Consider the following 25,513-nt stretch of genomic DNA (forward strand, 5'->3'; position numbering starts at 1 on the left):
ATATTGAAAAATTCCTTTTGTGCACCAGGGCCTCTCATAGCAGGCTGATTTATTCATTGTTTTCATTTCAGAGGCAGAAAGAGAAAGAGAGACAGAGACACCGTGGTGCTGTTTCACTGCTCATGAAGTTTCCTGGTGCAGTCAGTCCATGGTGCTCCCATGTGGTGTCAGGCCTCGAGCCTGGGGCATCAAACATGACAAAGCACATGCTTTACTGGGTAAACTTTCTCCAAGCTTTCCTTGCTATAATGGCTAATCTAGAAGCACTTTAATTAACGAATTAGCTTTAATAAATAATAACATCTAGCACTGGCTGAATGCCAGAAACTCTGCTAAATATTATTTATGTTCGTATGTATGCAAAGTCTGTATGTAATGATCCCCATTTGCAGATGGGAAAACTGAAGCTTGGAGAAGCCAATGATTTTTTCTGAGGTCACTCAGCTCATGGGGCATGGAGCTGATATCTGGCTTCAGATGCTTTGACAGGGGTCCTCATTTTTATGTTGGGGGTCTAAGGCTACTTCGCTGTTGAGGCTTTGAACTGAGCAGATAGAGTCTTTGGGTTGGCCTGGTCTGAAAGACTTCTTCCAAGAGCTTTGCATGACATGACATGTCCCCTCCTAAATGTCTCCTGACTACACTCATCAGGGTTCAGAGTAGTGACCGTGCCTCCTCTGACACACCTCCAGGGCCTTACCAGGAGCATGTCTCTGCTGAGGGGCTCAGAAAGTAATGCTTGAACTTAAACTTGAGTGAATTGGGTCCATGGTGTTCTCCAAGCTTCTAGGTCTCCCCGATATCCCCTAAGTCAGCCATCAAATCAAATACTGCCTTGAGTCCTCTCCCAGGGTAGAGAGGAAAGCTTAGTTAGCATCTTTTCTTCAGATAAGATTTCTTTCTTTCTTTCTTTTCCTTTTTGTTGCCCTTGTTGTTTTTATTACTGTTGTTATTGATGTTGTTGTTGCTGGATAGGACAAAGAGAAATGGAGAGAGGAGGGGAAGACAGAGGGAGGAGAAAGATAGACACCTGCAGACCTGCTTCACCGCTTGTGAGGCAACCCCCCTGCAGGTGGGGAGCCAGGGTCTTGAACCAGGAGCCTTGCACTTAACCCACTGTGCTACCACCCGACCCCTCACAGACAAGTTTTAATTATGAAAGAAACTTATTTACTAGAGCAAAACAGCCAGGTACCAAGTAATAAGGCACAGGGTCTATAAGCAGTGTCCAGTGCACAACATGTTGTATTGAGCAGCCATTAAAAATTAAAATTATGAGTAACATTTCATGACATGAACTTGTTCACTAGCAAAGGTAAGAAGAGAAACAGGATACAAAGCTCTATGTGCGGGAAAGATGTTTGTGATACAGGGGCAGAGAAGACAATTACCCCATAATACCTGTTTCCCCTTTGCCATTGTAATAGAACCTCTACTCAGATAACATCTAGTTTTTCAGGGACCACAGCATTCATTGGATGTATAAATGGAGGCAGGAAGTATCCACTGAATAAAAGCGGTGGCCTTCGCTTCTTGCTCTGTGAGTAGCCATCTTGGATTATGAGAGAAAAGGCGTGCGGAGGGTGGAGAATCTCACTGAGGAGTCTGGGTTCCTCCTGGACACGGAGCTGCTAGACTAGATTAGGCTGATGACGTGGACTTTATTTATTAGAGAGAGAGAGAATAACATGTGGAAGTCCCAGTTGCTTTGGGTTTTCTGAAATTTGTACTATTAATTGTACTACAAAGCCCAATTAATAGTGTAGTATTAAAGACACACAAAAAAGCAAGTTAAAAGTAGTTTTAATCTTATGATTCCTAATTTTTTAATGTGTGCATATGTATTTACATATGCACTTAGAAAATCCAGCAGGATGGTAAAAAGCTAAAACAGTAGAGATTAATTTGTTTCTCTTTCATTTCATGGGTAGGTCAGAGAGAAATTGAGAGGGTAGATGAGATAGGCAGATGGAAAAAGAAATATCTGCAGCACTGCTACACTACTCATGAAGCTTCCTCCCTCCAAGTGGGGAGTGGGGATTCGAACCCAGGTCCTTGAGTAATGTAATGTGTACACTCAAGCAGGTGTGCCACTGCCCAGCCCCAGTAGAGATTAATTTAACCTGGTAAGGCTATAAGGAGTTTTTCAAAGATTTTATTTAGCTATTAATGAAAGAAGGTCAGAACATCATTCTGGCACATGTTACACTCTAAATGTCATGCTTCCAAGATCAGGCCACTGAGCCACCTCCCTGGCCATGAGACTACAAAGATTTATTTATTTATTTATTTATTTATTTATTTATTTATTTATTCTCTTTTGTTGCCCTCGTTTTATTGTTGAAGTTATTATTGATGTCGTTGTTGTTGGATAGGACAGAGAGAAATGGAGAGAGGAGGGGAAGATAGAGAGGGGGAGAGAGAGACAGACACCTGCAGACCTGCTTCACTGCTTGTGAAGTGACTCCCCTGCAGGTGGGGAGCCGGGGACTCGAACCGGGATCCTTTAGCCGGTCCTTGCACTTTGCACCACGTGCGTTTAACCCACTGCCCTACCACCCGACTCCCCGAGACTACAAAGACTTTATATACTTTTTTCTTTACTTCACTGTATTTTCTGTAACTAAAGTGTATCATTTTCTATGTATCACAGGAAACATATCAAAGATGTAAGTGGTGTGATCCTATTGGCAGTCATGGGATTTCCAGTCATAAATATTAAACCATGGAGGAAAATAAAGACTGAAAAGACTTAATTATGCCTTTAGATTCCTGATTATTAGACAATTTGTTCTGCTTTATATCTTTTAAAATATTTTATTTATTTATCATTGGATAGAGACAGAGAGAAATTGAGAGGAGAGGGGGAGATAGAGAGGGCAAGAGACAGAGAGAAACCTGTAGTCCTGATTCACCACTGGTGAAGCTTTCCCCCTGCAGGTGGGGAACAGGGGCTTAAACCTGGGTCCTTGTGTACTAGAATGTGTGCATTTAACCAGGTGTGCTACCCTCTGGTCCTTTCTGCTTTGTATCTTAATGCTTTTTCAGCCAGCAAGTTGCAGATGCTACCATGATGCCAATCTAACTTCCCTGTGAAGATGACCTCACCAATGTGTCCTAGAAACTCATCTCTCCAGAGCCCTGCCTGATTAGGGAAAGATAGATACAGGATGGAGGTATGGATTGACCTGCCAATGCCCATGTTCAGTGGGGAAGCAATTACAGAAGCCAGACCTTCCACCTTCTGCACCCCATAATGACCCTGGATCCATGCTCCCAGAGGGATAAAGAATAGGAAAGCAGAACTTTGGTGTTGGGAACTATATGGAATTGTACCCCTCTTATCCTATGGTCTTGTCAATAATTTTTTTTTTTTTTAAAGAATTGCAGTAAATAAATAACATTTAGGGGTCTGGGAAACTTTATATTTCAAAATTAATTTTTTTATTATTTTAAAAATTATTTATTTTATTTTGATAGAGATAGAGAGAAATTGAAAGGGAAGGGGGAAATGGAGAGGGAGATAGATAGGTACGCCTGCACCTGAAAGATAGATAGGTTCGCCACTGCTGAAACTTCTCTGCAGGTGGGGACTGGGGGGCTTGAACCTGAGTCCTTGAACACTGTAATGTGTACACTCAAGCAGACGTGCCACTGTCTGATCCCTTTATTTTAAACTTTTCCCTAAAATTCCTCCCCATATAAACCTGCACTAGTTGTATTGATTATTATTATTGGTTTTTTTTTTTTTTAAGCTTTGGGAAATTTCACAACAAAGAAGAGGATTTTACAAAGGACTGGACACACACTTACCTTCCCACCTTCCAGCATTCAAATGATTAGTATTTTGCTTCCCGTCTGTATTTTTTAGAAACCAGTGTTAACAATAAAGTCCCTTTTATGTCTATTTTTGTGTCAGGACCACTAACATTTTTAAAAGTTGAGCTTGCCCAGCCCGTGGTGTGGTGAGAGGGTCAGAGAGAAGTGCTCTGGGACTTTGCGCTTCCACCCACCTTCTGCCAAAGGTCTGGCTGTGAGTGAGTCTTTCCAGGTTGGAGGCTACCATTCTCCATCCTGATGGAGGAGACCCAGAGAGCCAGACTTGCCTGGCGTCCCCCTGACCGGGCCCATGGGACAGGCGTGGCTGGAAAAGGGAGATCTCAGGGGAGCACTTCTCCCCTGAGGTCAGTGGGTGCCCAACTGGTGTTTATCAAGAGGGTGGGGCTCTGAGGCCTCTGCTTTTGGGGAGATGGCCCATGGCAGGCCACAAGCCAGGGGGTGGCGAAACCACTGTCTCCTGTGAGGTTCAGAGGCCTGGCCACAGCCTGTGAGGATTATGGGAAAGTGCCCTCCCCCCAGCTAGGTGGTACAGTGGTCAGCTGGAAATTAAGGCTATCCAGAAGGAGGAAGGGAGGGAAAGAGAGGCAAGGGGGCACTTCCTGTTCCCTGTAGCTTTCTGTGGGTAGTTATTTCTGCCATTTCACAGGCGGGGAAACCAAGGCTCACATGGTCATTTGTCCCAGCCTGAGGACCCCAGGCTCCAATCCTTCACTTTGCCTGCCAGCTGCCACCACAAGGGAACCATTCATGTCATACTGCTCACAACCTGAGGCCAGACTTGGTGAGGCAGGTGCCTGGCCATGAGCATGACTCAGGTTCAAATTCTGTCACCATATGGGAGTCCCACAGCACTGGGAGAAGCTCTCGGGCTGTGGTATTCCCACCTCTCTGCCTCTTTGAATGTAAAAGTCAGGTGGAGAGCCCAGGGGTTGGGGTTGCTTGAAGGGTGCTGGAGCCTCTGAGGGAAGGGAGTCATAGCCAGAGATGCTGCCCAAGCATTTCCTACTTACTTTAAAAAAAAAAATTATTTATTCCCTTTTGTTGCCTTTGTTTTTATTGTTGTAGTTATTGATGTTGTTGTCATTGTTGTACAGGACAGAGAAAAATGGAGAGAGGAGGGGAAGACAGAGAGGGGGAGAGAAAGATAGACACCTGCAAACCTGCTTCACCACCTGTGAAGCAACTCCCCTGTAGGTGGGGAGCGGGGGGCTCAAACCAGGATCCTTATGCTGGTCCGTGGCGCAAAGCTTAACCTGCTGCGCTACTGCCCGACTCCCCATTTCCTACTTTCTTTGGCATCTTCCTCCTCCTCTTCTCCTTTCTTTCCTCCTCCCTCCTTCTTTTTAATATATATTTGGATAGAGACAGAAACTGACTGGAAAAGAGGATATAGAGAGGAAGAGAGACAGAGAGACAGTTACACTGCTTGTGAAGCTTCCCAGCTGCAGGTGGGGGTTGGGGACTTGAACCTGAGTCTGTGAGCACCAAAATGTGTGTGCTCAACCAGGTCTGCTACCACCTCCCTGTCCACTCCCCTTCTTCTGCCTCCTAACCCTAAGCTAGTTGGCAGGGGTGTCTAGGGGTGGTGTTGTGTCCACATTCCACTCCACCCCTAAGATGCTGAGCAGGGCAGAGAAAAGCAAGGGGCAGATGTGAAAACAAACAAAACAAATGACCATAACTCTAAGGTGGCCTGTTGCAGTGGACAGTCTCATCAACCCTGGGATCCTGATGGAGAGGAAGGGGCTGGGGGCACCTCCTGGTGCTGAAGACCACTGTGCCCATTGAAAAGAACCCCACCCCCACCCCTTTTGGGTTCAGAGGACTGACAGAGCTGACCATCCCTTTGCACTTGCCTGGGATGGCCTGGTGGTCTTGCTCGCCTTGCCTCCATGCTAGTGTGTTTCTCTCTGGTCTTAACTTTCTCCCCAGCCAGGCTGACCTCACAGGGTGGGGAGCTTCCCTAAGGCCGATCCAAGTCAGGGACAGAGAGAGGAGCCTGTGTTGAAGATCTCCCACTGAGCTCTCTATGAGCTCAAACCCAGCTCCCCCCCCCCCTTTTTACTGATTTAGTTCATGTGCAAGGCCCCTGGCTCCTACCTGCAGTGAGGCAGTGCTGCAGGTATCTCTCTTTTTTCCTTTCTTCTCCCCTCCCCATTTTTGTTTCCATTTAAAAAAAAGAAAAATAAATAAGGGGAAAGAAGGAAAGAGAGAGAAATGGCCACTAGGAATAGTAGATTCATCATGCAGGCACCTAGCCCTAGTGGTAACCCTAGTTATTTTTATTTTTATGAAGCAGAGACAGATCTGAACACCACTCAGTTCTAGCATAGGCAGTGTTGGGGATCAAAGCTGGGACCTCATTCATGCAAATCCAGTGTGCCACCTCCCTGGCCCTTCTGGCTTTTCCCTTCCCTTCCTTACCCAGAGTCCTTTGCCGGTGGCAAGTAGACTGCCATAGTAATAGATTAATAATAATAATTATTATTAAACCAGAGCCCCACTCAGCTCTGGTTCGTGGTGGTACTGGGGACTGAACCTGAGACTTTGGAGCCTCAGATATAAAAATATTTTTTGCATAACCATTATACTACCTCTCTCATCCACAAAGAGATCTTAAATGCCAATGTGTAAACAAAATAGACTGCTTATTCGTATAAGAGTTCTGAAAAAAATCCATTCTCCCAAATGTGCTTTCCTCTCTAAATCTGAGGAGATGATCTTAATTTTTGTCATCTCTGTTTTAAGGGGGTAGGGGGAATGATCAAAGCAATAGTCACATTCCTTCTGTGGGCAACTCAGCTTAGATGTGGAACTTTTTGTTTTGGCTCACAAAGTCCTGGTGAGAACTTAGATTCTTGCAAGCAGCAAGGGAGGCTGGGAAATGTAGTCCATATGAGATTAGCCTCTGTTTGACCAAAAATCAGGAGTTTATGACTAAAGTTGAAGGTGGCCTAGCAGGTAGAGCACCCGACTTGCATGAACCAGGCCCTCAGCTCAGCGCTTTGGCTTCTTTCACACACATACACAGTAAAAGAATAATAAGAAGAAAGAGGGCCAGCAGGTGCCTTACTCAGTACACACTTTACCATGCACAAGGACCCAGGTTTGAGCCCTGGGCCACCATATGGGCACATGGGGTAGAGCATCTATGGGGTAGAGAGTGGGGGTGGGGAAGCTTCCTGAATGATGGAGTGGTGATGCGGTTATTTTTCCTTCTCTCTCTGTCTCTCCCTCTCTATCTCTTTTTGTTTCTCACCTTCTGTGTAAAAAAATGAAAGAAAAGAGGGAAAGAGGGAAGGAAGGAGGGAAGGAAGGAGGGAAGGAAGGAAGGGAGGGGGAAGGGTCCCGGTGCACGATGGTAGAAAAGGACCTAAGTAGGGAGTGAGAGTTTTTTGCAGACATTTACCATGGGGAGATGAGAAATTGTACCCACGTGTGAACAAATGTAGTGTAAACCATTAGCCCACTAATACAATAATAAAAAAGAAAAGAACTCCAGGAGAAATGGTGTGCAGGCACTGACCCCAGTGACAACCCTGGCGGCAAGAAGGAGAAGGAGGAGGAGGATGAGAAGGAGGAGAAGAAGGGAGGAGGCAGGGTGAGGAAGAACTAAGAGGAAGAGGAGAGAAAGAAGGGACTGGATTTTATGGAACCAGAACAATTTCTGTCTCACATTGATTAGTTTAGGCCCAGGTTCCTGAGCTAATTCTTGGGCAGGAGAAATGGGGGGCCCACCCCTGGAACTGGGCATGGGGTCAACTATTACTGAGGCCTCTGTGCTCTCAATCTGTTCTCCAGGATCCCTTGCCTTGCATTGCTGTGGCCTCTCAGGAAACTGGGTGGGGCAGAGGCTCGGGCTGAGGAATTAACTAGCAGTGTCCACTCCCTTATCTGCCTTGAGGAGGCAGGGGTGGGAAGAAAGGGATGAATTCAAATAGATAGCTATGGGGTTGACGTGACGAACAGCAAGGAACAGCAGTCTGAAAAGCCTCAGGAAAGCAGAGGGGAGAATGGAGAGGCTGCTGAGAAGGGACAGAGTCCAAGGGTTCACTTAGCCTGGGCCTTAGAGAGTACAGGGGATGCCCAATGGGCTTCTGTAGGGAAAGGGCACGTCAGAGGCACAGGCAGAGGCAGGAAGGGTGTGGCTACTGGGTCTGGGGTGGTCAGAGGATGGGACTTCTGGGGCACCTGGCAGTGATGGCCGAGCTGTCTGCAGACCCCTGGAAGCCAAGCCAGCTGAGGCATGACCACACCCGGGTCTCCCTCTGAAGTAGAGGCTGGTGATTGATGACTTGTGAGGAAGTTATGTTACAAATTCAGCTGAGTAATGAAGAGTTCAGGGGGTGAGGGGGGCAGGGGGTTGACGAGAGGCGAGGAGGTGGTTTACAGAGAGCTTTTGGTGGTAGAGATGAGAACATTTGGTAACTGAGTGGCTGAGGGGGGGTTTGAGTGAGGACAAGGGGAATTAAAGATGGTTAAATATGAGCCTGAGTTTGTATGTTTATTCTAGGAACCCAGACAAAGAGTCCAGGAACATCCAGATTTTGGGGGGTGGGGTGGGATGGGGGAGAAGAGAAAATGACTTCTCATAGTCCTAATTCTGGTCTGTGACAGGATAAACCCTCAACTCTTCTTCTCTCTCTTTTTCTTTTTCTTTTTCTTTTTCTTTTTCTTTTTCTTTTTCTTTTTTTCTTCCTCTCCTTTCTCTCTTTTAAAATTCATTTATTTGTGAGAGAGAAGAGAGACCAGCACATCACTCTGGCATGCACAATTTCAGGGGTTGAACTCAGGCCCTTATGCTCATGAGTTCAACGTTCTACCGTTGTGCCACCTCCCTGGCTACTCTACAGATTTCTTGAATGTTCGGTGGTTCTTCTTTAATTTCAGGGCTCCTGAATGCTGTTTCTGCCCCATCATTGCGGCCCCCACTCTCGGTTCTTCAAATGTCTAAGTCCTTATTTCCTCCAAGAGTCCTCTGTGACCCCTGTGTCCCACCACCCTCCCCATTTAGGTCTGTAACCACCTCATCCTCCCCCCCCCCATTTTCCTCCTTCTCCTCCTTCTTTCACAGTGCCTGTTTTTTTTTTTTTTTGGACCAGAGCATCACTCAAACCAGGCATAAGGAGGGATTGAACTTGAGGCTTTTGGAGTCTCAAACATGCAAGTCGGGGTTCTAGAAGGCTCAGCTTTCTTCACTTCTTCTTTGTTTTTACAGGCCTCCTGCTCAGTGTTGTTGAACTCCTAGCTTCCCCTCTCAGCCTGTCATTTCCAAGCGGGCAGGGGCCATGCCTGTCTTACTTGCTGCTTCATTCTCAGCATCTCATGGCATGACAGCAGGTGCTCATGTTTTGAGGTTTTAGTAGCTGTCAGTGAAAATAGGACTTGGCCAATGATTTTTTTTTTTCAGGTTGGTGCCTTACACATGATGATTTTACCATAGGGCCACTTTTTTTTTTTTATCCAGTGAAACAGAGACAGAGAGACTCCTGTCCCCTTGCCACCCCCTCCCCCTGCCAGCACCAAAGTTCCCTTGGTGCCATAGCACCTCCCATATGGTACTGGGATTCCAATCTGGGGTGGCCCACATGGCAAGGTGTGAGTCTTACCTGGTGAACTATTCCACCAGCCTTGGCCTATAGCTTTTATCCAGGTCTGTTGGGATGTGATGCAAAACAATGGTGCCACCATGGGGACAAGTGATGCCATCTTTTGCTCAGTCTGGGCCAATTGTGACCAGTTGATCACTGATTCTCATCAGGACTATTTTGCCTCCCAAGGACAGTTAGCATGGAAATTATATATATTAAGACATTTTGCTTATTTAATCTATTGAGATATATATATGGGGCAGGGGAAGAGAGAGAGACACCAGAGCACTGCTCAACTCTGGTTTATGGTAGTGAAGAGGACTGAACCTTAGAGCCTCTGGAATGAAAGTCTCTGGAATGATGGGCTGGATGGTGTGGGAGACCATTCTAGATTGTTGGCATGTCCATCACCCCAGAGTTGAGAAACTCTGCTTCAGGGATGGGCATGCCAGCTGGCTGGCAGAGTTTCTATTTTGTCTCTTAGCTGCTACAGACCCACTAAGAGCAAGACAAGTTTATGGACTGTTATAAGAAACATGGGCCTGTGATGTGCAGCCAGGAGCCACCTTGGATGGACCTGAGTTAAGTCCCCAACACCTTGGGCAGTTTCCCCTTAACTGAACTCCTGGATGGCCCAGGCTGGTGCTGGCTCCTTGCTTCTTGGTGACTCACTTCTCCATTGGACTCTCTTACTCCTTAGGTGGAAGTGGCTACTGCACTCTCTTCCCACCCCATCTGCCTCGCTGATTATTTTCAGCTTGGCTTACAGCAGTCCAATGCTGCAATTACACCCCAACCTCAATGGCTCCTGCTGAAAATAACATTTGGGTCGAAGAAAACCTCAGTCTGGTGGGCTGGATTTTATACTAAACAGTTAAAGAGTGGGTGTGGTTGTGGGGTGGGGTGGGGTGGGGGAGACAAGGGGTAGGCACAATGGTACAATTAACAGGAGAGTCTGGAAGAAAGGAAAGGCAAGGGAAGTGGAGATAGGGAAGGGGTTGTGGTGGATAAGGGCTGTTGGGCAAAGAAAGCAGGGCTATGGGTCATCTTTCAGAAGTCTTTTGTCTGATCTTCATGTATGCTTCTAATTGAAGGCATTGTTTGCAGGAATTTCCCCTCCCCTATTCCCTTGTGGCCTGGGAATTCATGTCTGCTTGGGGCGAGAAGAATTAGTCCATGGGGCATACCAATCTCTAGCCAAGCAAGTGACCAGATTTTCCAACCCCAAAATAGGAGCCACATGGCTTGACATAAGGTTTTTTTTGTCCTCCTCTTTCCTGGTGAGAACAGCAGGCTGGGAGATGTAGTTTTGATGTTAACAGGAAAAATTCCTTCTCCTTCTCCTTCTCCTTCTCCTTCTCCTTCTCCTTCTTCTTCTTCTTCTTCTTCTTCCTCCTCCTCCTCCTCCTCCTCCTCTTCTTCTTCTTCTTCCCCCCCTTTTCTGTCCCTTTCTTTCTTTCTTTCTCTCTTTCTTACTTTTTTTTTTTGCCTCCAAGGTTATCTCTGGGGCTCAGTGCCTGTACTATGAATTCACTGCTCCTGGAGGCCATTTTCTCCATTTTGTTGTTGTCATTGTTATTATTATTTTTTACTTGCTTCACGACTTGCGAAGCTCCCCTGCAGGTGGGGAGCCGGGGGGCTCAAGCCAGTCCTTGTGCTTTGCGCCATGTGTGCTTAACTTGCTGCGCTACTGCCCGGCCCCCTCATTGTTATTGTTATATTGCTGTTGGGTAGGACTGACAGAAATTGAGAGAGGAGGGGAAGACAGCAGGGGAGAGAAAGATAAATACCTGCAGACCTGCTTCATCTGGCTGTGAAGCAACCCCTCTGTAAGTGGGGAGCCGGGGCTGGAACCAAGATCCTTAGGCTGGTCCTTGAGCATCACACCTGGTGCATTTAACTCACTGTGCTACTGCCTGGCCCCCTTCTTTTCTCTTTTCTTTTAAATTTTTATTTATTTATTTTAATGAGAAGTTCAGAGAGAGGGGAGAAAGACCTGAGCACTGCTCAGCCCTGGCTTATGGTGGTGGTGGGGGGTGGGGATTGAACCTGGGACCTTGGAGCCTCAGGCATGGAATCTCTTTGCATAACCATTATGCTATCTCCTCAGCCCTTGCTTTTCTTTTCTAAAGATTTTAATTACTAGATGCTGGCTGGAGGCACACTGGGTAGAGTGCACATGTATAAGGACTCAGATTGAAGCCCCCAACCCCCATCTGCAAGGGGGAGCTTCATGAGCAGTGAAGCAGTGCTGAGGAGTCTCTCTGTCTTTCTCTTTCTATCTCCTTCTTCCCTATCAATTTCTCTGTCTCTAGACAATAAAGCAAATATTAAACATAGATTTTAGAAAAGGAGAGAGAGAAGCAGGGCATTAGTCTGGCACATGTACTGCAGGGATTGAATTTAAGATCATGTTTTATCCAGAGTGCCACCTCCTGGGGCACAACAGTGTTCATGGTTTGTGGAAGAGAGCAGAGAGGGCAAATCAAGATCCTCTTGGGGAAAATGGGTGTGATGCACTTGGTTGAGCACACACTTACACACGTTACCATGAGCAAGGACTGCGGTTTTAGCTCGCACTCTCCACACTGGTGGGGGCGGGGGGGGGGGGAAGAAGATTCACTAGTGGGGTGAAGCAGTACTGCAGATGACTCTTTCTTTCTTTCTTTCTTTCTTTCTTTCTTTCTTTCTTTCTTTCTTTCTATTTATTCCCTTTCGTTGCCCTTGTTGTTTTTTATTGTTGTAGTAGTTATTATTGATGTCATTGTTGTTGGATAGGACAGAGAGAAATGGACAGAGGAGGGGAAGACAGAGAGGGGAGAGAAAGATAGACACCTGCAGACCTGCTTCACCGCTTGTGAAGTGACTCCCCTGCAGGTGGGGAGGGGGGGGGGGCTCGAACAGGGATCCTTACGCAGGTCCTTGTGTTTTGTGCCACCTGTGCTTAACCCGTTGCACTACCACCCAACTCCCTTCTTTCTTCCTTTCCATATCCTCCTCTCAATTTTTCTCTGTCCTATCAAACAAAATAGGACGGGGGGGGGGGGGAGATCCTCTTGGATGCCAGAGCACTAGGGGTTAAAGTTAGTTTGAAGACTGAAAAGGAACCACTAGAAACAAGAAATGTTGAGGGGGATGGGGGAAAAGAAATACTTGGAAGCACTATTTGGATTCCAGAGGAGGTAGACAGAGATAAAACGGCAATGTCCTGTGAGACGAGGACAGTTAGGGAAAGGAGGCAGGGAAGAGTTCCACATGGACGCTACAAGCTCAATTCTGGAGTCAGCCAGACTCAGTTTTGAATTCACAGCAGTAACCACGTGGGTGACCTCTGGCAGAAACAGCCTTCTAGAACCCCTACGGGACTGGAGAAATAGCTTGCCAGCTGGGGCACCTGACTTGCCATGTGTGTGGCTTCGGTTTGAGTCTGAGCACCACATGGGAGTGCTACAGTGACACCGGGGTGTGGGTGGGGCAAACTCTGGTGCTGCATTGTCTTCCCTTCTCTGTCTGCCTGTCTGCTATCTGAGGGGAACAAGTCAACCCTGAGAGATAAAATCATGCATGGACAAGGCCCTGGATCTGTCACATAAAGGAAATGGTGATAGGCCCTACCTCCTTTGATCGCAGTGAGATGAAGTTTGCAGCTGTGTTAAGTCCTTGTACCCAGTAAGCACTGCGGAAGCAGGAGTTCAGAGGGCTGGGAAGGTAGCTCAGAGGCTGAGCACGTGCTTTGCATATTTGGGACCTTGGTTTGATCGCTGGCAGTGCCCAAAAGCAAACCAGAGTACGAGTGTTACCGTGGGCATGGATGTATAGACATGGGTATGAAGCTGGTCTGAAGCATGTCCCCTGGCTCTGCTCTGTGTTCTCTGTGCCATGTGCCCAGATTTGGGGTGCTATCAGGGCCAGTCTGTGGGTCCTTCTGCTTTCTGTGTGATCATCTGCTGCATGTGGAGGTGCCAGTTTCTGTTCGGTGTCCACTTGCTTCTATGTTCTGCATGAATCTAGTGGGTGCCCACCCTGTGCCAGACATTGAGCTGAGCACTAGAGACTCAGCATTGAGCTGGGCCCTGTGATCAAGGCACTTCCAGCCCAGTGTCTGTATATATATATGTGGGGAGGGAGGGAGGTAACAATAATATCAGGGTATCAAATGCCATCATCCAGGTAAATACCAAGTGTCAGGAAAGCACTTGAGCAGACCCAATGCCACCCAGCCTTAGAAGTGAGGGAAAAACCTTTGAGGAAGAGATTTTGAAACTTAAAGATGGGAGTCCGGTGGTAGCGCAGTGGGTTAATCGCACGTGGCGCAAAGAGCAAGGACTGGCATAAGGATCCTGGTTTGAGCCCCCAGCTCCCCACCTGCAGGGGAGTCGCTTCACAGGCGGTGAAGCAGGTCTGCAGGTGTCTTATCTTTCCCTCCCCCTCTGTGTCTTCCCCTCCTCTGTCCATTTCTCTCTGTCCTAACCAACAACGATGACATCAATAACAACAATAATAACTACAACAACAATAAAAATAACAAGGGCAACAAAAGGGAAAATAAATAAAATAATTTAAAAAAGAAGCTTAAAGATAACAACTGAATTGGCCCACTAACAGATGGGGGGGGGAGGGCGAAGGAACTATAGTGCCCATTCTACAGATGAGGACGCGAAAGGCTGAGCATTAGTAGTGTTAGGTCCTGTGTTTGCACCTTGGTCCATCTGATTCTTGCTTTCCTTACGTCATTATGGATCAACTCAGTTCCCAGTAGGTCTTTATTCAATCTCTGTCATTTGAGCTTGGCCTTGAAATTATAGGATTGGGCAGCTGGAGAGGTGGTGCAGAGGCAAGAGCATTGAGGGTATGAGGGTCCGACTTTGATCCTTAGCATCATATGTTCCAGAGTGATGCTGTCATTCCTCCTCCCCCATCTCTCTCTCTCTCATATAAATAAATCTAAAAAATTTTATAGGATTGGGACAAACCTTCACATCCTCTGGCTAGGAGAGCAGTGTAGGCTGCGTCCTGTCTTTGTGACTTAGGTAAATTACTTAATCTCTTTTGTGCCTCACTTTTCTTCTCTATAATTCTTTGTTTATTGGCATTAAAAAATTCCTATTTATTTATTTATTTTGGATAGAAACAGAGAGAAGTTGGGGTGTGGTGGTGGTCAGATAAACTACCTGTAGTAAGTACTTCTTCACTGCTTGTGTAGCTTCCCTTCCGCAGGAGGGGGCTGGGAACTTGAAGCCAAGTCCTTGTGCATTGTAATGTGTGTGTTCTACCCAGGGTGCCACCACCTAGCCCTGCTTGTTCAGACAGACAGACAGACAGACATGATGAAAAGAGAACACAGTATTGAAACTTCCCTCAATGCAGTGGGGCCCAAACTGGAATGTAGGTTGTGCACATGGCAGAGAAGTGCACTATCCAAGTGAGCTATTTTGCCAGCCCTCTCCTCTGAAAAGTGTAAACAGTGTTCTCTTCCGGTGGCTTCTTAAGGATTTAGAAAACTCACAGTGCTCATAACAATGCCTGGGACACTGGCAATCACTCAGCATATGTTAGCGATTATTATTACTACCTCTGGAATTTTTTTCCAAATGTACTATGCAAGAAAAATTTAGCTAACATCGACATATTTTATTTGAGCAGTTATGAATTTCTTTTTAAGTATATGAAAATATACGACCAGCTGTGGTTTTTCTAATGTTATTGCTTAGGGCAGGGCGATGTAGGAAAAAAAAGGAGGGGAAATGAATTTAAAGTGGAGTTAAAGACTAGGGAAAGTTAATAAAAGTCAATTAAAGAATACATACATATATGTATATATACATATATGTTTTATATATATATTCGAGGTGGAATGCGGGTTTGGAAAGAAAAAAAGCAAAAGAAAAACCAGGCAGGCAAGTCCTAACTGGCTGAAAAAGACGTGGAAAACCATCCATGATGCTATTTTCCCTTTTGCTAATAAAACCGAAGGCACCTGGGTGGAGGCAGGAAGATAGTAACAAAGATGCTTCCAGACTTTTTTTTTTAAATCCCTTCGTGAGAAACGTAGTCTAGATCAGCTAGGCTTGAGCTCCCTCGGGGTTTTGGAACCACAGAGCCTGTGGCTGCCCCCCTTTTCCCCCACCGCCCCTCAAGGCCTAACCCTGGAATTCGAAAACGAACTCCCTAACTTTTCTCTCCAGGCACTGGGGAGGGCGCTTCGGGCCTCTGATTTCTTTGGATTACTGGGTCAATCAGTCAGCCAAGGCCTCCGGAGAAATTTAATTAAGCTCGGATCGCCAGCGCCAGCAGCCAGAGGTCCGCAGCCTGCCCCGCCCCCAGCACATCTGGCCAAAAGCTTCTCGCCCCCCCTCTCGGGCGGGCCGCAGTCCGCGCATGCGCGCAGGCAGGGCGCCCCGCGGCAGGCTCAGCTCCCAGAATCAGCGTTGCAAACTGTTGCATCAGACAGCAGGCAACAGCTCTGGCCGCCAGGGTTTCTAGGAAGATAGGAAGGGTTTGAGATCTCCTGTGGTCACTTGGGAGCGTTGGCAGTCGCTCACAGAGTTTACACATTGGAAACTCGAGCCCCTGAAAATCTCGAGCTTGCGCCGCAGGGGGGTGGTGGGAGTGGGAAGGCCTCAGCTACAGGTGAAATTCTCGCTGAACCCCACTGCTCCAGCTTCTCCCCCCTCCACAAGGCCCCGGGCTGAACCGACCCGACTGGATTCGGGTAGGCTTTCTGCGTGGCGGTGTGGGCCCTGCAGCAACAAGCTGGGTTTGATTTCCCTGCCTGAGTACAAAAATGCCCCAGAGGAATTTCTCACTCTGTGAAAGTGCAAAACTAATTTCCCCAGGCAAGTACTGGAGCTGTTGCCCGTTCCCAAAAGGGCTTGGACAGAACCCAGCAGGAATGTTCAGTGGTTTCCAAGTCTCTTCACCCCGGCAGCTGGACACCTAGACGCTGACCACCAAGAACTGCTGGCCACCAAGAACTGCTGGCTGGGTGGGCACACACTTTTCATAGCTAGGTATTTTTTTTTTTGGGGGGGGGGTACAGCTCAGGCGCCTCGTGTCATGGGGAAATCTGGATATTAGCCAGAGATAGCACACACACAAATTCATTGGAGGAAGTTTGGGTGCTGTGGTGTCTTTCCCTCTCTGTTTCTGTCTTTTCCGGGCTGAAAAGTCAGCCCTGGGCAACACACACACACACACACACACACACACACACACACACACACACACACACACACACACCTACTTCTAGAATTAAATGATACCGTGACCTCAGCTAAGGAAAAGAAGTTATCCTCCAAACTTTAAGATCCTGACTTCTGCAAAGTGACAGCTGTTTATGCTGTATCTAGAATCTAGGAATGGGACAGACATGGGGGTGGGATGGTCAAGAATAATAATAATAATAAAAAAACTGACAAGGAACCAATTTCTTTATTTTCTTTCTTTCTTTATTTATTCATTTCCTTTTTGTTGCCCTTGTGTTTTTTTTTTGTTGTTGTTATAGCTATTGTTGTTGATGTCATCGTTGTTGGATAGGACAGAGAGAAATGGAGAGAGGAGGGGAAGACAGAGAGGGGGAGAGAAAGATAGACACCTGCAGACCTGCTTCACCGCCTGTGAAGCGACTCCCCTGCAGGTGGGGAGCCAGGGGCTCCAACCAGGATCCTAACGTCAGTCCTTGCGCTTTGAGCCACGTGCGCTTAACCCGCTGTGCTACCGCCTGACTCCCCCAATTTCTTTTTTAAAAATACTTTATTATGAAAGAGATAGAAATAGGGCAAGAGTAGCAGCAGCCAATGCTGGAGAGGTGTGGGGACAAAGGAACCCTCCTGCACTGCTGGGGGGAATGTCAATTGGTCCGACCCCTTGTGGAGGGCAGACTGGAGAACTCTCAGAAGGTTAGAAGTGGGCCTTCCCTATGACCCTGCAATTCCTCTCCTGGGGATATATCCTAAGGAACCAAACACACCCATCCAAAAAGATTTGTGTCTAACCATGTTCATAGCAGCACAATTTGTAATAGCCAAAACCTGGAAGCAACCCAGGTGTCCAATAACAGATGAGTGGCTGAGCAATTTGTGGTATATATACACAACTGAATACTACTCAGCTACTAAAAATGGTGAATTCACCTTCTTCACCTCATCTTGTCTGGAGCTTGAAGGAAATATGTTAAGTGAGATCAGCCAGAAAGAGAAGGAAGAATGATCTTACTCATAGAAGTTGAAAAACAAGAACAGAAGGGGAAACACAAACCAGAACTCAACTGGAGTTGATGTATTACACCAAAGTAAGAGTCTGAAGTCGGAGGGGCAGGGGAGGGTTCAGGTCCTGGAACATGATGGCGGAGGAGGGCCTAGTGGGGGTTGAATTGCTATGAGGAAAACTGAGAAATGTTACACATGTACAAACTTCTATATTTTACTGTTGACTGTAAACTACTAATACTCCACTAAATAAATTAAAAAAAAAAAAAGAAGGGAGTCGGGCGGTAGCACAGCGGGTTAAACACAGGTGGTGCAAAGCACAAGGACTGGTGTAAGGATTCCGGTTCGAGCCCCTGGCTCCCCACTAGCAGCAGAGTCACTTCACAGGTGGTGAAGCAGGTTTGCGGGTGTCTCTCTCTCTCTCTCTCCCCCCTCTGTCTTTCCCTCCTCTCTCCATTTCTCTCTGTCCTATCCAACAACAATGACATCAATAACAGCAACAATAAAAAAATTTTTAAAAAATAGGGCAAGAGAAGGGGAGAGAGGAGAGGAGAGGAGAGGAGAGGAGAGAGCAGGGGTCCACTATTTCTGAAGCTTCCTCCCTGCAGGTGGGGACTGGGAGCTCAAACTCAGGTCCTTTTGCATAATAACTTGTACACTTGACTGGTTGTGCCTTTGTCAGCCCCCAGGAACCAACTTAAAAAATTATTTATTTATTGGATTAAGCCAGAGAGAAATCAAGAAGGGTGATGGAAATAGAGAAGGAGAGAGGAAAAAAAGAGACACTTGCTGCATTGCTTTACCACTTGAGAAGCTTCCTTGCTGCAGTTGGGAATCAGGGGCTGGAACCCAGGTCCTTGCTTATTGTGATTTACTTTAAACATTCCTCCTTGTCTAGGACGTTGATGGTAACAATATATTCCATTAAAAATATATATATATTTCATTTAAGGAATCTTGAAAGCTATAATAGGCCTGTCTTAAGTGTTCTTTATTTACTATTATTTTAATTATTCTTTTATTGCTTTATTTTAAAAAAATATTCATTTTCTTATTTATCCTCTTTTGTCGCCCTTGTTGTAGTTATTATTGTTGTTGTTATTGATGCTATCATTGTTGGATAGGACAGAGAGAAATGGAGAGAGGAGGGGAAGACAGAGAGGGGGAGAGAAAGATAGATACCTGCAGACCTGCTTCACCCCTTGTGAAGTGACTCTGCTGCTAGTGGGGAGCCAGGACTTGAACCAGGATCCTTACTCTGGTCCTTGAGCTTTGCACCATGTGCTCTTAACCTGCTGTGCTACCACCTGACTCCCAAGGTTCTATTTTTTTTTTTTTTAGTTGCCACTAGTGTTATTGCTAGGGCTTGGTGCCTGCATGAAGAATCGTTGCTCCCAGCAGCCCTTTTCCCCCCTTTCTTTTATTTGATTGACAGAGAGAAATTGAGACGGTAGGGGGAGATAGAGAGAGAGAAAGAGATACTTACAACACTGCTATACTGCATTGTGAATTCTCCCCCTGGCCCTGTAGGTGAGGGCCAGGGGCTTGAACCCCGGTCCTTGTGCATGGCAACGTGTGTGTTTCTTCAGGTACACCATCATCTAGCCTGTTTCCCCTCATTATTATGACTCACTCAGTCTCAACAGTCAGCAGCAATGACAAAATGATCCCAAGGATTCATACATATTAGCTAACTTACCCCTTTGTTTACTAAGCCAATATTTGTCTTTCAACAGTGGGATGTTATATCAATGTGGGCTACAGATAGTTTTTTAATTACAATAGATGCTTCCTAAATACAACTTGGTCTATTTGGGGTCCTCACCCACAATTTTTATGAATGGAAGGAATGGCAATTAGAAAAGGAAGGGAAGGCGTGTGAGCAAGAGCTGGAGTTGGCCTCTCTGGGTTCCTGCTTTCTGGGAGAATGGCGGCTGTCAGTGCCATCCCTGCACAAAGGGTGTCCCTGAAATGCTGTCCTGGGGCCAGAGGGCACTGCCTCAGGGAGGTAAGATGTCACCTGTGTCTGAACAACAGTCAGTCCTACCTGGAGAAGCGAGTCACTCACCACTGTGGGGTCTCTCCAGATGTGAAAGTTGGGGCTGTGAGGTCAGACACCAAGTGGGCCTGGGAGAGAGTGAGCTCATGTCTGGTTCTCCGCTGCACCCCAACAGTAACACAGAGAGTCGCCTCTCAATGTGTGTTTGTAGAATGGATACACTAAAAGAACAAGGGAATGAGCAGAGTGAGGAAAGTTTAAAACAGGGAAAAACAAAAACAAAAACAAAAAGTAGTTCCAGAATTTTGCCAGGGGCAGCCTGGGGATGTCTAGGGTTCTCTTAATGTTGGCAAGAGGAAAATTCCTTTATTTCAAAGGCCTAGGACAAGAGAGATAGAACTACTGAATACAGAGGAGCAAAAATCTGCCAGCCTAAAATATGTCTTTGACAAAAGATTGACTTCATAGGAGAGGCCCTAGAGATAGAATGGAAATGGCCTCTGAGAAGAAAGGCTTTTCCCAAAGGAAGAGTCATTTAGTGGAGAAGATTGAACTTAAGTTTATCCAGGAACTTACATTTGCATATACCTCCAGTCTTGCCACCATTACCACCATCATCACCTCTTCATTCTCCTCCTCCTCTTCTCCTCTTTCTCCTTCCTTTTACTCAACCCTCCCCTCCTTTTCCTTCTCTTTCATCTTCCCTCTTCTGACCTTCTTTTCCTCAAAGTTTTCTGAGTTAGAAAGCTATAGAAGGGGGCTGGGTGGTAGTACGCCCAGAAGACCACACACATTACAGTGCACAAGGATTCGAGTTCAAGCCTCCAGTTCCAACAGGCAGAAGCTTCACAAATGGTGGAGTAGTGCTGCAGGTCTCTCTCTCTCTCTCTTTCCCCTTAACTCTCTCTCTCTCTCTCCCTGTCTCTGTATAAAAAAAAAAAAAGAAAAAAAGGTTACTGGTTGCAGTAGAGCCATGCAGGCAATTCATCCCAGCGATAACCCTGATGGCAAACAAACTAACAAATTTGCCCAAAACAAAAATAAATCAAGACAAAATTATGAGCATGCCTAGGGTCATATAGATGAGCTATTCAGATTTTTTGAGGTCTGTTCTGTGTGTACAGGAACTGTTTGTGTTATTAATAAATACGTTTCTCTTTACGCCTCTCTTACAAGTCTGCCTCTTGTTAGTCTGTTTGTCTAGACTTGAAGAACCCAGAGGCATCCAGGGTGATGTCTTTGCACCCCCATGAAAGCCACAAATCTCAGGAGATTCCCTTCTGCGTTGGTTTCCCTATTTGGGAAGACTCTATCTGGAGATTCCAGACTTGAGCAATCTTCCTGGTTAACCATCAGTGATTGCCTCACCTGGGCTGAACTGCCAAAGTGAATTTCTGGGAAACCAAGGCATGTCAGGGAAGCACATCCCTCCCTGCACCCCAAAGACACACTTGAAAACCCTGAGCAAAGGGGTGACCAGGAGGGTTAGAGGCTGCAGACATCCACTAACAGTGTGATTTATTTTTCCACATTTATTGGGAAAACACAGATTTTAGACACTATACCCAGCCCACATGTAGACAAAGCTCCCTTTCTGAGGGCTTATGATCTAAATTCCTGGTGGAAAGTCTGTCGTGGAGATGTTTGAGGCACCTCATTTAATCCTCATTTCCACTTCAAGTGATGTACATCCTTCCTGAGAAACTGACCACATATGAAGGCTGTAGCTGGCCTGCCTCTTGTTTTGGCTGTTTACATGCCAGTTTGAAGGGTGGAGAGAGTCACCTTCATTTTAACGTGAAACATAAATAGCAGAATGAGGTTTGGGTAACCACAGGAGGGATATTCTCCCCCCCACACACACTCTTCAGACTTTCCTAGAATCACCTCTATTTTTCAGAGCCCAGCCACGGAAAGTGAGTGGGTCTCTCTAGGTGCAATCTCTCTCTCTCTTCCTCCCTCTTTCTTTCAATCAATCAATCAATTTATTTCTTGGATAAAGACAGAAATGAGAAGGAAGGAAAGATAGAGAGGGAGAGAGAACGAGAGACACCTGCAGCACTACTTAAACTTTCCCCCTGCACATGGGGACTGGAGGCTTGAACCCAGATCCTTGCATATTGTAACGTGTGTGCTCAGCTTTGTGTGGCCGGATCTGCCCTACCAGGAGCTCTTTCAAGGGAAAGTTACAACCCTAGTTCTCATTCTCTTTCCATTGCACCTTTGGGTTCTATTTTTCTTCCTTCCTCTTCCTCTCCTTCCCCCTCCCCCTACTCCTCTTCCTTGCCCTCCTCCTTCTTCACAATTTAGTCCAAAATTGGAGCTCTGGAAACTACTAGGATCCCTAATTCATACGTGGTGTCTGAAATCACATCAAGAGTTGAGTTTGGGTTGTTTTTGCTATGGCTTGTAGCTTACCTCTCCCAGTCATGTGTACCAGCCCCTCCCTTTGTGGGTGATGAGAGCAGGGCTGCCGATATATACATACATATATATATATATATTTGTGAATTTTTAGCTTTGTCACTTACCAGCCTGGTGACCTCCTCCATTAAAGGAGAGTAAACACACACACACACACACACCCCTCTCAGAGCAGTAGTGAGGATGAAGGAGTCAGGACTCAGTTCTGGCTCTGTTGTTTTCAGCTCAACCCACAAACAAGCACATGGTACTGTGTAGCTATTGTGATTTTTTTTTCTTCCATCTATCTACTCCTTCCTTAGTCAACACTTTCCACCTATTTTGGAGAAGGAAAGAAAATTAGTTATCTGTTCCAAGTGAATGGTTTAAGCCTTTTTTTTTTTTTTTTAAATTACTTAAGGAGAATAAGAGACCAGGCCTTACAAACTCTTGGGCGTTTTTTAAGGGGTGAGCATTGTTCTGGCTAAAGTGACCACGCCACCGTAAAGGGGAAGGCAAGACTGGAAGGCCGGGGGCGGGTTGGCAGAAACACAGAAGAAGAATAGTCAGGAAAAGCAGATCCAGGGCTGAGCTCAGGGGCCATTTCCCGTGTGGGGACTGGGCCGGGTGACCTTGGGGCCCGAGGCGCGTGCCGCAGCGCCCTCTGTCGGCCGCACGGAGCATTTAGCTTGGCCCCTGCATCGCCCCGCCGCTTGGCAGGTGGAACCCAGGATACCTCTATAGCTGCCTGCGCCCGGGAGATCCCTGCTAGAGGATCTGTCCCGACAGGATTCTAGGAGACCTTCCCCCTATCTGGACGCCTGCGGGCTGAGCAGACACGATGCTCGGTGCTCGGAGACATCCTACTCGCTTGGGTTTGGGAGGCCGCGGGAACCCACCCCTACCCCGCTTTTGCAATCCGGGACCAGAACATTACGGGGCTGGGCTGTTGGAGGTGGTTTGGGAGTGGCATCGCCCACGGCTAAGACCGCGGGATCTGCGGACAGAATGGAACCCGGGCTTGGCTTTCTGCCTCCTCCATCCATTTTGCAGCGAGGTGACCTTGGGCAAGGTACTTCCCTTGCCATGTGCCTTAGTTCCCTTCATCTTGAAGATGGAGAGAACGACCCCGACCTGAGGGGCCGGCAGCAGGATGACAGGGATCCGGCAGCCGGGGCTGGAATCTCAGCAAGGATATCAGCTTGCTGTGTGCCTGGGGCCTGTCACTTAACCTCTCTGTGCCCGGGGCTACTGCAAAGACAGCGCTGATCGCGGTACTTACCTCTGAGCGTGACCGCCTGCAAAGCGCTGGGCTCGGTGCGGGGCACAGAGGGAGCGCTGAATAATGGTGGCTGTCGCGTCCGTTGTGGTTATTATTGTCCCCAAGGGCCCGGAACTTGCGAGCAGAGCTCCAGGGAGCGGTTAGCATTGGTCTCCTTGCTGGGGCCGGTCTCTGCTAGGGAATTTGCACCCTGCGCTCGCGTCCTTAGCTGCGTCTGGAGGACAGCTGGGCTCCCCGAGATTGGGGAACCGAGGTTCCCCCTGGAGGAGGGCCAGGGACTCGCCTCCCGCAGGCCGCCACCCCGCGCCCGCACCTCCATTCGCGCGCGTCAGAGCAGCAGTGACGTCGTCGGGCCGGGTGGCGCGATCGCCGTGGGGTGGCGGGGTGGCGGGGTGACCCTAGGCGGCCGCGCCCGGGAGGCGGAGACCCCGTGCGGCTGGACCGGGCTCTGCAGCTCCCGCTGGCGCCGTGTGCTCTCCCTGGAGGCCGGGGCTGCTGGCCTGATCTCCAGCCGCAGCTCGGCGTCTGCTAAGTCTCTCCTCTCTGGCCAGGCTCGAACCCTGGTCTTTTCCGCCCCCCAGCAGCTCCAGGCTGGATTTCTCCTTCCTCTCTCCTGCCAGACCTGCTCGGTGGCGGTGCGTGGCCGACATCCGCCTCCAGGGGGCGCTGTGCTCTCCCATCCCGGCCCGCTCTGCTTGGCTTGCCCTTCACGCGCCTGCCGCTCCCGGTGTCTGGCTTGCTTGTCCCTGTCATCATGATGGCACTGTCACCTCCTTGTCACCCCTAGAATCCTTGCTTTACCTCCTCAAACAAATACCTCTCCAGGGACTGTCTTCTCCACCTGAATTTTAGCCAATTTGGTTTAGGTGTCTCCCTTCCCCTTAAGCTACTTGCACCCCTGCTTCCTTGGGGCCCTGATCCAGAGACTGTGGGGTCACTCTGTCCTCCAGAGCACACTACCTGCGACCCAGGCCTGGCCCTGCGCTTGTCAGCTTCAAGTCATCAGCTCTGCAGATCTCTGGGTTGCTGCCATTTTCTACCTAACTCCTCTCCAAGGAATTTACACCTCCCTCTCTCTCCTCCCAATTGCTCTCTTACTCATTCTCCAAAAACTCAAGGCCTGGGTCATCTCTACAACGCCTTCCCTGCTCCCATTTTTTGATTGAGTGGAGCTTCTCTGGGTATTGGAGCTCTCCGTTGCTCCTTTTTGACATCCGTGACAGAAAGACTTGGCCTTTCCAAACAGTCTTATAAGCCTCCAGTGCTCTGCGCCTCCCTCCCTTTCATCTCCCTTCCCCCCCTACATATTTCTCTCAGCTTAGACCACACTGGGTGGGGGTGGGGGGGGAAGTCTCAGCTCCTGGTCTCTGTTTTCACCTTCCCATCCCTAGAGTCTGCACAACCTGAGTTTCTGCCGGGAACCGCTTTGTTTTTCTTCTTTTCATCCAGGGTTATTGCCAGGGCTCAGTGCCTGCACCGTGAATCCACCACACCTGGAGGCCATTCCCCCCCCCCTTTGTTGCCCTTGTTATTTTATTGTTGTTGTGGTTATTATTATTCTTGTCATTGATGTCATTGTTGTTGGATAGGACAGAGAGAAATGGAGAGAGGAGGGGAAGACAGAGAGGGGGAGAGAAAGACACCCGCAGACCTGCTTCACCGCCTGTGAATAGACTCCCCTGCGGGTGGGGAGCCGGGGGCTCGAACCGGGAGCCTTAGTGCCGTGTGCGCTTAACCCGCTGCACTAACGCTGAGCACCACTTTTCATCGTTTCCCGTCTGCGAATTTTTGGTCCTCATTCTATGGAAGTGTTATTTCCTCCGAGAGTCTCCTTGGCTTCTCTCTTCAGCCTGCTCCTGACCTAGTGAAACCCTCTATTGATGGGAGAGAGGGAGTTGCTTAAAGTATATAAAACAATAATCTGAACACCTGTTCATCCTGTGCCCCCTTAGCTGCCTTTCTGTTTCTTGACCAAGTTTCACATTTATTTCACTATTATTTTTCACTATTATTTTCTTCCACACTCTTAAAAATGTGTACTTATTTTTTTAATTTGACAGAAAAATTGAGAGAAGAGAAGAGAGACAAAGAGAGATACCTGCAGCATGAAGCCTCTCCTCTGTAGATAGGACCTGGGGCTTGAACCCAGGTACTTATGTATGGTGATGTGTGTGTCAACCAGGTGCACCAC

The 25,513-nt window shown here is 47.6% G+C and overlaps 3 long non-coding RNA genes across 8 annotated transcripts in view; 1 reads left to right on the forward strand and 2 right to left on the reverse strand.

Moving 5' to 3' along the window:
• Positions 1 to 14,349: 14,349 nt before the first annotated feature.
• Positions 14,350 to 25,513, forward strand: part of LOC132533861 (uncharacterized) — a 64,347-nt gene continuing 53,183 nt past the window's right edge. For all 6 annotated transcript variants that reach the window (XR_009545608.1, XR_009545603.1, XR_009545605.1 and 3 more), the window contains exon 1: positions 14,350 to 14,461. This is a non-coding gene — a long non-coding RNA (uncharacterized LOC132533861). The remainder of the gene's footprint in view (positions 14,462 to 25,513) is intronic.
• On the reverse strand, positions 15,259 to 20,623 carry LOC132533862 (uncharacterized). The gene is made up of 2 exons (XR_009545609.1): positions 19,707 to 20,623; positions 15,259 to 15,910 (listed from the first exon to the last, which is right to left on the reverse strand). It is a non-coding gene; the product is annotated as an uncharacterized LOC132533862 (long non-coding RNA).
• LOC132533860 (uncharacterized) lies at positions 21,150 to 24,301 on the reverse strand. The gene is made up of 2 exons (XR_009545602.1): positions 23,323 to 24,301; positions 21,150 to 22,377 (listed from the first exon to the last, which is right to left on the reverse strand). It is a non-coding gene; the product is annotated as an uncharacterized LOC132533860 (long non-coding RNA).

Source organism: Erinaceus europaeus, chromosome 17 (assembly GCF_950295315.1).
Source record: "Erinaceus europaeus chromosome 17, mEriEur2.1, whole genome shotgun sequence".
Classification (NCBI taxonomy): Eukaryota; Metazoa; Chordata; class Mammalia; order Eulipotyphla; family Erinaceidae; genus Erinaceus; species Erinaceus europaeus.